This window comes from Prionailurus bengalensis, chromosome A3 (assembly GCF_016509475.1).
Source record: "Prionailurus bengalensis isolate Pbe53 chromosome A3, Fcat_Pben_1.1_paternal_pri, whole genome shotgun sequence".
In the NCBI taxonomy this organism is placed as follows: Eukaryota; Metazoa; Chordata; class Mammalia; order Carnivora; family Felidae; genus Prionailurus; species Prionailurus bengalensis.
Genome location: NC_057354.1, coordinates 70,163,681 through 70,175,423, shown reverse-complemented (window position 1 = coordinate 70,175,423; position 11,743 = coordinate 70,163,681).

Below are 11,743 nucleotides of genomic sequence, written 5' to 3'. Positions count from 1 at the left end.
CCATGTTTTATCTGGGTTATTTGTATTCTTACCATTGAGTTGTTAAAAATGTTTTATAAATTCTGAGTATAAGTCTTTTGTCAATAGATATAAATATTTTCTCATGGTCTATAACTTTAAATTTCATTTTTAAGTGCCATTTTCTAAAGAATAGATTTTAATTTGAATGAAGTCCAACTTATCAAGGTTTCTTTTATGCATACTGCTTTTTGTTTTTTACTTTTTTGTTTTCTGGGAAATCTTTTGCTAGACCAGGGTTGTATAGATTTTCTCCTTTATTTTAATCTACAAGGCTTATAATTTAACTTTTACACTTAATATATTAACATTTAATATATTTCATTAATATTCATTAATATCATTGCTTTCATTAATTCCGTTTGATAAACATAATATTTTCTGTGACTGAAGAAGCTTGAGAATTCATGGACTCTTTGTTGGAGAATATAGGAGTACCACTAACAACATGAACTATCAGTTCATGATAATATAGAATCGTCACTAGTCATTATATCCCTCATCTATCACCACTACTATCTTATGAAATAAAACACCCTCAAACTCAGTGGATTAAACAAAAATCATAGATTCTTTCTCGCGTGTCTGGGGTGCCGGGAGGTCAGGTGTTCTAGAATGGTTTTGTCTGGGATTGACTCCAAGCAGAAGATGGGGTCCTCTATATTTCTGCCATCCTCTGTGGGTCAGCAGCAAACTGATGAAAATGTTCTTCTCATGACAATGACAGAAGGCAAGAAAGAAAGCTCAACTACACAAGCACATGTCAAGCTACTTAACTTTTCATGGCTGTGAACATGCCTTTAGCCAAAGTAAGTCTCATGACTGAGCCCAAAGTCAAGAAAGAGAAGAACATTATGCTTCCACTAAAAATTAACTGAAACATAACAAATAGGATGTAGACACAGGTAGGATGAAACGTTAATATCAATGATTTACTCTTCCATTTCACTTATGGGACCTTTTAAAGAAAGCCAACTAATATTATAAAATATCAGCAAATAAAAATACATTTAAAAATATATTTATCCTGCCTTTCTAGTACACACTATTAATTAAGATATTCAAAGAGTTGATGGAGAATGTGTATCTTCAACTAATAAAAGAAGAAGAATTGATAAAATCAGAATATTATCATTCTTAAATATTTTAGAATTATATTATCACCATTCCCTACCTATAATGAAATAACATATGGCCCATTGTCATCATTGTTTGATAAAAAATATTATGAGAAAAACTTATGGAACAAGGAAAATAACAATACCAGAGTTATGGAGAAAAAAATTAATAACCAACCTAAATAGACTCCCAGTAGTCAAAGCTGATAAAATTTGAGCATTGACAAGCATAATAACAGCAATAGAACAGATTCATTAAGATATTTAAACACAGCTCATAAAGATATTGAAAACAAGCAAAATTTAAACAATGAAAAATAACACACTGATGTTATGATGTTGATGTTATGATGATAGAAATTAGCTCATTATTTTTTAAACATAAGAAAGAAGGGAAACAAGCATTTGTCTAGCATTTCCTATATGAAATGTAATTCAGGGTAACCAAATAGTTGATAAGAGAAAGTTTCTCTTTATATGAGTATTTCAGTTACTAAATTCATAAATATTGAATCAATTAGACTATTGCTATTCTACAACTAATCAAGCAACAGACTTAAGCAATGATCATCAATTGCCAACATGACTCAAAAAAGAACAAACAGCTATTACACATCTCTTGAACAAAACATATAATACCACCTATAAAGTAGTATTTCAAAACTGTCTAACTTCAATCTAATCAAATTTCTAGCTCTCACCTCTAATTTATATGAGATGCAGAGGAGACAGAAACATGTTACACTAGAGTGTAGGGAACTATAATGTAAAACTGGTCAGAACAAATAAGATTGTCCATGGATTGATGATTATTGGAGTGAAGGAAAATGGAGTTTTTTAATCTTATTTTTGTATATATCTGAATTTGAATAATAGTTTTTTCTTAAAGTAATCACTGGGCTTTTTTTTTTTTTTTTTGAAAGCCAGGTGTGATTTAAACAGACAGAATGTCTTATTCTGGGGGTGGAGAATCCAAGTTAACCTTTAAGCTGCCTGACAAGAGAACCAAAGAGACAGTGGCTAGTGCACATTTTCCAAGATACTGAGCTCCCTTCTGAATACTAATATCAGAATGCCTGGTATCAAGGACAATGAGAAACTAGGTGCTAAAACTAGAGTGGGTGCTAGTTTCCAAGATTCAGAAGTTAGTCTTTCATCCAGAGCAGTTACTAAAGTTCCTAGGTAATTGAACCATTAAAAGACAAAAAATCACTCATGTGGCCATATTCATGCATTAGGCTAAATATGTTTCATCCAATAATCAAACATCCTGAGTATCTTTATAAATGGCTTATGATGGTATGTTGTCATGAACAATTGTATATCTCATAAAAAGAAATTCTTTTGATGTGAGACAGTTAATGAGCTGCCACCAATATTTCAAGAAGTAAGATGAGGGCATGGTGATTCTGAGTCATATATATTCCTTCAGCATTCGTGAGGGCTGGCATTAAATGACACCATTTATTTTGTACCACAAGACCCTGGTATTCTCGGGATATCCTCTTATTGCTCTGATGTTGTTAAGCCTGTTCATGAAAATTATCTAGGAAGAATTTTAATAATGCAAAGACATTGTGGCTCCAAACATAACTGTGCTATTAATATTGCTATTAAGAAGCATTTGCCAATGCTCTTGTGTTACCTATAGAGGCTCTGATTTGCAGATGGGACTTCTGTGTGGTTATCTAGCTGATTTCTGTAAACTTGAATTCCACAGGGAAGACACTAGTTCCTGGACATGTGACTCTGGTATGTCAATGGTATTTATTGACTTTGCTGAGGGCAATGTGAAACTTTGGCATCAGAAAATGTGTTAAATGTGTTGAATAGTATGTGAAGTCAACAAGTAAAATAGAAATTGCAATTTGGAAAGGAAAGTGATTGAGGATGTAGTGAAAAGTTAGGAAGATGAATGGACACAGAGAGAAAGAGAGAGAAGGAGAGAAATATAAAGATAGAGAGATAGGGAGGGGAGGAGGAATGGTTCAGAGCGTATAAACAGATACATGAATGGAAGTGCTGTCTTATATCATCTAAGGTTGACAATGTGCTCATGGAACTGGTCTTGTGTTGGTGAAGTTGGTCAAAATTTAAATATTTTTTCTTTCAGGAAAGAAATCTATAAGTAATCGATACTTGTACTAAAATAATTAAGAATATGTCTTTCCTGTACCTCCTCTTAGGTTCATTTCTAGAGCAAGAATGCTGTTATATACAACCAGATGGATTATTGGTCTGGCTCTGTATGTCAGCTACCATGCAGACACAGCTATAAAGATATAACATAAAACATAAAACATAAACACCCCAGAAAAAGCATCAGAGAGAAATCTGAATTACAGGTTTTTCTCAGCCATGACTCTTGTTATTGACCATGCTATTCTGTTATCTTGCTATTCATGAAATGGGGAAGAGCAGTCACACATTCCTCTGCATTTGGAGGCCAATTAGCAAATGGGCAGAGATGCTTGGAAGATTGAACCCTTACACCAAACTACCACACTGAAAAACATACAGTGTGCTACATGAAAACATACATGAAAACATACAGTGTGCTACATGAAAACATATATATATATATCACAAACAGAAAGATTAACACCCTAGTAATACTTAAGGTTTAGGGTTTAGAATACAGCAGACTTATTTAGGGAAGAACGTTAAAAATACTGATTCTTAGAGGCGCCTGGGTGGCTCAGTCGGTTAAGCATCCGACTTCAGCTCAGGTCAGAATTTCATGGTTCGTGGGTTCGAGCCTTGTGTCGGGCTCTGTGCTAACAGCTCAGAGCCTGGAACCTGCTTCGGATTCTGTGTCTCCTTCTCTCTCTGTTCCTCTCCCACTCATGCTCTGTCTCTGTCAAAAATTAAAAAAAATAAAAATAAACATAAAATAATTTCAAAAAATATAGATTCTTAGGCTCCATTCTTAGAAATTTCCAATTATTATATAGTGGAGCAAGGTTGGGAATCTGTATGTTACTGAACAGTCCAGGTAGTTTCAATATGTCTAGTTCCTGGAACCTGATTATCATAACACTAATAAACTGACACAATATGAAAAGAGGTAGAAGTTAGAAAATGTACATTTAAATCTTCATGAGATTATAGGAAAATATTAAGACTCCCATTGTAGGATGTAGGTACATTTATAAGCACATAGATCTACATTATATAATGACATACAATGTATTCTTATTCTGATTTTTTAATGTAAAATAATTTAAATGGTAAATTTCCTACAAAGCATATAAAATTAAATCCAGATCAACTAGGCATGGGATTCACCAATTACTAACATTTTTAGAATGCCAAATAGATTCTACTTTAAATTTCCAAACTGACCAACTTAATAAAAGTTACATAGCTGTGAAAGCCCCATTAAAACATAAAAACACATAAAAATGCCACATTGCAGGGAAGAGGGGCAATGTATTGAACACAACCAGACACAGTTTCTGGCCACTTTTCTTCTTCTTTCTTTCTTTCTTTCTTTTTTTTTTTTTTTCTTTTCTCTTCCATTCTTTTTTTTTTTTTTTTTTTTTTTTTTTTTTTTTTTTTTTTTTTTTTACTGTTTATTTGTTTTTGAGAGAGAGAGAGCTTGAGCAGGGGAGGGATAGAGAGAGGGAGACAGAGACTCTGAAGCAGGCTCCAGGCTCCAAGCTATCAGCACAGAGCCCAACGTAGGGCTTGAACTCAAAAACCGTGAGATTATGACCTGAGCTGAAGAGGGAGCTTAACCGACTAAGCCATCCAGACGCCCCTTCTTTTCTTTTTTTTTAAACCATGTCGTCACTCTTAAGAAAACTTTGCTCTGTCAAGAGAGACATAAGCAATAGTGAACAGCTGTTAGAATCTAGTCAAGAATTTTTCCAGGAATTATCCTTGGACAACCTGCAACAGAATTACTTGGTATTTATTTTAAAGTGCAGGTTCCTAGAAGTATATACGTCCCTTACACATATATATTTTTTAACGTTTATTTATTTTTGAGAATGAGAGAGAGACAGAGCACGAGCAGGGGAGGGGCAACGAGAGAGGGAGACACAGAATTCTAAGAGCCTCTGAGCTGTCAACACAGAGCCTGACGCCTGGGTTGAACTCACAAACCATGAGATCATGACCTGAGCGGAAGTCGCTTAACTGACTGAGCCTCTCAGGTGCCCCAGCTCCCTTACATATATTCAGTAAGAATCTGGTTGAAGGGATGGTTCTAGGATGATAGTAAATATCTTTAAATAAGTAATTTCCAGTTTTAGAGTCTGAGATGCACATCATAAAGATATGACAATAGAAAGGGGAAAAAAAGACTGTGTGGCTTGAATTTTCACTGTGTTTTCTTAAATTTTTACTTCTTTCAATACTAACAAAGGAAAGCCTCCAGTGTTGGGACAGGGCTAGGATAAGGTGAGTGAGGCAGTTGCCTTGGATGCAAAAATTAAAGGGCGATTTAAAAAAAGAAAATAAGAAAAGCAGGGTAAAATACAGTGCCAAACCATATTGGAACTAAAGTAAAAGAAGTTAATAGTTAAGTAGTGCTGATTCTGTCTTTCTTTAAAATTATTTTCTAGGGGCGCCTGGGTGGCTCAGTCGGTTAAGCATCCAACTTCCACTCAGGTCACTATCTCGGGGTCCCTGAGTTCGAGCCCCACGTCGGGCTCTGTGTTGACTGCTCAGAGCCGGGAGCCTGTTTCAGATTCTGTGTCTCCCTCTCTCTCTGACCTTCCCCCATTCATGCTCTGTCTCTCTCTGTCTCAAAAATAAATAAATGTTAAAAAAAATAAAATTATTTTCTATCAATCATGGATAATTTTTCATTAATTTTATTCCTTAAATACTATATTAAAATGTTGCTTATCTTGACTACTGAGCTCTTCAGTACCCCTTTAATTTTTGCACCTGAGGCAAATGCCTTACCCTAGTTTCGGCCCCTCTGCATTGTGTGGAATGGACTTACCCCAATTATTTAAAAGCATGTTAACAGGAAAGCATGAAAGTTTCTTTTCTTCCAATTATATATCCTGGGCAAATATGTTTCTGCCTAAAGGTAGGACCAACCATGCTCCCCAAATTTAATCAGATCCATTCTGTAATGAAGCCAAATGAACTTGTTTTCTTAGACTGAAATGGAAGTAGAAGTGCCCTAAAATATGTGTTTTGGCCAATCACTTTTTTAAATTAATCAGTTAATGTACTAAAAATGAAGTAAGGTAGGGAGGAGGATGCATAAAGAAAAAAATATATATATCAAGCTGAATTGGAATGCCTAGATTCAGGTTTGGGTATATAAAAAAAATACTGAGTTGATTAAATAATAGTTCTCATCAACAACCTATGTCTTCAAAGGTTCTACTCTATTGCTATTATTATATTTTTGGTGGAAAAGTTTCTACAAAGAAAATGTTTTTGAAGTCCTATGACCAAGAGGAAACCCAAGCCAAGTATTTGATGGCCTACTCAGTACTTGTTGTGACATATATTCATAGAAGCAGATTTTGTCATACTGGCTCTTTCACCATTACAGAGTTTCATTACTGTCTGCTTTTTTGTGTGTTTGTTTGTTTGATTATTTATTTATTTATTTATTCATTTATTTATGTATGTAAGAGAGAGCAAGCATGAGTAGGGGTGGGGCAGAGAAAGAGGGAGACAGAGAATCCTAAAGCAGTCTTGCAATGTCAGTGCAGAGCCTGATGCAGGGTTCAACCTCACAAACCCGTGAGATCATGACCTGGGCTCAGGTCAAGAGTCACATACTTAACCCACTGAGCCACTCAGGTGCCCCATGCACTATTGTCTTCATTAGATGAAAACAGCTTGTTTAAAGCCTATACAGGGCTCCTTAGAAAATTGTTCAAACATAGCTTAGGTTTGCAGCATATAAAGGGATACAAAATCTAAAAAATAAATAAAAGTTAAAACTTAAACTTAAACCTGAAAAATAAAACAAACTTAAAGTACCTTTTGAGCACAGTTAAGCGAGCCAGGATTTGGTTAGTTGTAGAAGTAAAAAAAAGTGACATGTTGGTGATAATTTCTTAAAAGCCCCTAAAGAAAAAGAGAATATTTAAATGAGTAAAATTAGCAGCGGTGATGGTCACCAGTATGTTGATTGAGATTATCTCCCGAAATATGGTGTGGGTGCTTTTAACTCATTATAAAAAAGTACATTGTTTAAATTTTTTATATAATGAGATTGTTTTGCTTACAGACAAAACATTGTAATAGTTGCCACTTTTAGAAATATATTCATATCTTAATGTCTGTGGAAAAATTTGGGGGTTGGAATCTAAAAGGAGATGTTTTGAATTAATAAGGATTACAAGGCTCTAAATTGCATCAATTTTATATGGTAAAATTTTAGGGACATTAAAAATTGAAATTGATACCTTTTAAAAGTATTTATGTTACTACCCTACACAGTGGTGGAGAAATGAGCAGGAAGACTATGTTAGGTCATTTCAAGCTTTATAATTATATTATTTGAAATGCTTTTTCAAAAAATGAGGATGAGTACTACAGTAAATTCTCCAGAATTTTGCTGATTCCATTATTGTTGAAAATATTTTCATCATTAACTTGTATGACAATATCATATATACTACGTAGAGTTTATCTTCATTTAAGAAAGTAGAACCTCAGACCAAGAACCTAGTTCATTTCAGCAAAATAAATGACAAAGTTCTAACAATTCCTTAATATTTAAGGATATGGAATTTTTTTCTTTTGCCTTGAGGCTTTCTGGCAATTTAATAAGGGGAGATTGACATTCTTATTTATATACTATTTTGCTTATATTTACCCTGAATTCAACTAATACTCTTTCATGTTTAAAGATTATTCTCCTATTTATCCATTTATTAAACAAATATTGACTGTGTCCCTACCATATGGTAGACACTGTGTGAGACACTTTGAACTAAGGAGACAGAGGCAAACAAGCTAGACATACAGACTGTCCTCAGGAAGTAGAAGTCATAGGCTTGCCTCCCTTCCCATGCAAGACATTACCAATAAGCAGACATTTTAAAATATCCTCTCCATATCTTTGAACACGGTTATTCTCGAATCTCTCTACTCTAGAGATAATATTTACAAAGTCATTTACATTTTTATGGTGAGAATTCCCTAGATTACTTTGAGGACTAAAGCAATAGAAAATGGGAAAATGCATGCTCACTGTTACTTAATTGAATGCTTTTTGAATAAAGCCTAGTGCTTATAGCCATGGTAATGTCATATAAAAATTGTGTTTATGTGTTGAAGTCAAATGCATTCATGGTTTACACATTAGAAGAAATATTTCTATGTACTGTCACCCAGACATACATTAACAATTTACACATTGGATAACAATACTACATTTGCATGACTTTAAAATGTTTGAAAATTTGCAAACATAATGAAAAGCATGACTATTTGCACATGAGATTAATTTTCTGTTAGAAGGTGAAATTCTGCAGAAAGCTGTCTATTCCATCAGGACATACATTCTAACCTCTGTGCCTCCTGCATGAAGAATAAAATAAGGCCTGGGTGGCTGGGCGGCTCAGTCAGTTAGTGTCCGACTTGGGCTCAAGTCATGATCTCATTGCTCCTGGGTTTGAGACCTGTGTTGAGCTCTGTGCTGACAGCTCAGAGTCTGGAGCCTGCTTCAGATTCTGTGTCTCCCTCTATCTCTACCCCTCCCCTGCTCACGCTCTGTCTCTCTCTGTGTCTCAAAAATAAATAAACATTAAAGAAATTTTTAAAAAGGAATAAGGCCATATACAAACATGTCCTGACATCTTTCCATGTGTAATTTACAAATCCCTCCCTTGACATGTCATAAATTTTCTTTAATAATATAGAGAATGGACATTCCATGAAGTTCTACTTGGACCGCCATGCACAGCTAGAAAAATCTTGAAAATATTAACAGGTCTCAAGGAGCAAATGAAGCAGCCAAGAGATGATGGTCAATGATATGGACCAATAGTTAAGTACATTTTGATTAGACTGACAGTATGCTGTGCTGTTATTTACATGACATTTCCCTTAGGTGAAAGGCTAAGAAATCAAAAAAGGCATTCAATAAAAAATTACCAGGCACTTGACAAACAAAACCAAATGACAAAAAAAAAAAGACTTTAAAAAGGGAAGCTCAAGTAAAATAATATGGGATTCAAATATTGAAGTTAATCAGAAATAGAATTTGAAAAAATTGTGATGAATATGTTAAGAAAATAGATAATATAATGAAGAATTTCATAAAAAAAACTAGAATCAGGGGCGCCTGGGTGGCGCCGTCGGTCAAGTGTCCGACTTCAGCCAGGTCATGATCTCGCGGTCCGTGAGTTCGAGCCCCGCGTCGGGCTCTGGGCTGATGGCTCAGAGCCTGGAGCCTGTTTCCGATTCTGTGTCTCCCTCTCTCTCTGCCCCTCCCCCGTTCAAGCTCTGTCTCTCTCTGTCCCAAAAATAAATAAAAAACGTTGAAAAAAAATTTTTAAAAAGAAAACTAGAATCATAGAATAATCAATTCTACAACTGGAAAAATTACAACTACTTGAAAAAATTTAAATAGGGTAGGTTAGAATCAGGAGAAGAAAAGAAAAATAGTGGACTAAATATAAGTCCAGAAAAATGTCAAGACTAAAACATCGAAAATATAACAGAAATTAGAAATTAAAAAAATCACTTGAGACATATAGAATGTGGGGATATTATCTAATATACTTGAAATTGCAGTTCAAGCAACAAAGAGGAGAAATCATTGTGATTCAGCAACATGTGATACTGGCCAAAAATTGTCCAAAATTGATGAAAGATATCAGGTTACAGATGTAAGGAGATCTTAAATCTCACTTTTTTTTTCTTTCTCTGTGTGTGTGTGTGTGTGTGTGTGTGTGTTTATAAAGTTTATTTATTTTTGAGAGAGAGAGACAGACAGACAGACAGAGTGTGAGCAGGGGAGGGGCAGAGAGAGAAGGAGACACAGAATCTGAAATAGCCTCCAGGCTCTGAGCTGTCAGCACAGACCCTGATGTGGGGCTTGAACTCATGAACCTTGAGATCATGACCTGAGCCGAAATTGAACTCTTAACCAACTGAGCCACTCAGGTGCCCCCTTAAATCCCACCTTAGAAAATGATAGTAAAACTGCCCCAAACCAGAATAAAATTCTTAAATCCATCACTGAGGCTAACAATACACATTACCTTATAGGACCAGCAAGATTACTTGGCAGTGGTCAATATGCCATAGATTAGTGGAAGCTAGAAAATATTAGGATGATAGTTTTAAAATGCTCAAAGGAAAAAAAGTTTCCAAATGCGAATTTTCTACAAAGGAAAAGTTTATTTTAAAAACGAAAGCAAGGGGTGCCTGGGTGGCTCAGTTGGTTAAGTGTCCAATTTCAACTCAGGTCATGATCTCACAGTTTGTGAGTTTGAGCCCTACATCAGGCTCAGTGCTGATAGCTCGGATTCTGTGTCTCCCTCTCTCTGTACCCCTGCCCCACTCACGCTCTCTCTCAAAAACAACTAAACATCAAAATTTATAAATAAATAAATAGATAGATAGATAGATAGATAAAAGCAAAGGCAAAATCAGCATATTGAAACAAAATCTGAGATTTTTTGCCACCATTACATCTATAGTAAATGAAATAACAAAAGAAAGTTTTCATACAGAGAAAAATAAATCTAATGAAATAAGTAAAAGAAGGAAGTGATGATAAGCTATGGAAAAGTTAAGTATGTGGCTAATTATAAATAAACATTGACCTATAAAATAATAATAGTAATTTATTATGGGTATTACAATGTAGAACTCTAATACGAGACAACAGTAACTCCAAAGCCATAAAGGGGCAAGGCAGTTAGAGAAGTCAAAAGCCCGTGCCTTGTCCTGGAAATACTAATTTATGTTTGGTTCTGGTAAGTCAAACATGCATGCTGGAATCCTAGGAAACCACCAAAAACTGATAGAGGAGAAAAATTAAATAATACAAATAATTCACTAAGTTGATAAATGCAACAAAAGAGAGGGAAAGAAAAAAATAAAAAGATAGGATACTTACAAAATAAGTAGGAAGATAGTTGGTTTATGCCCAAATATATCAGGAAGTAACTGTAAATAGGCAAATAACTCCAAGACAAAGAAAGTCATAAAGAATTTTGAAACTTAACCAAATACAATTTATAGAGAAGAATGTTAAATATAAACATGCAGAAAGGTTATAGTAAAAATATAATAAAAAGAGATATACCTTATTATAAGAACTAACTTAGCTACACTAATATCTGACAAAACAAACTTTAAGGCTAGCAGCATTACTAGAGATGAAAAGGGATATAGAATACTGATTAAACCATTCATCTTCCAAGAATATAGAACAATTATATTTTTATTCAATAAATTATACAAATACATAAAGACAAAAAATTAAATATTGAAATTATATTATAAAAATATATGAAAGTAATTTATAGAACACAAAGGATATATATATGAATTACATGGTAAATAAACTTGATCTAATTGACAACATTTAGCATTTATGCACAGTAACTATGGAGCAAACATTCTTTTCAAATGTATGTGTAACACCTAAAAAATTAACATGT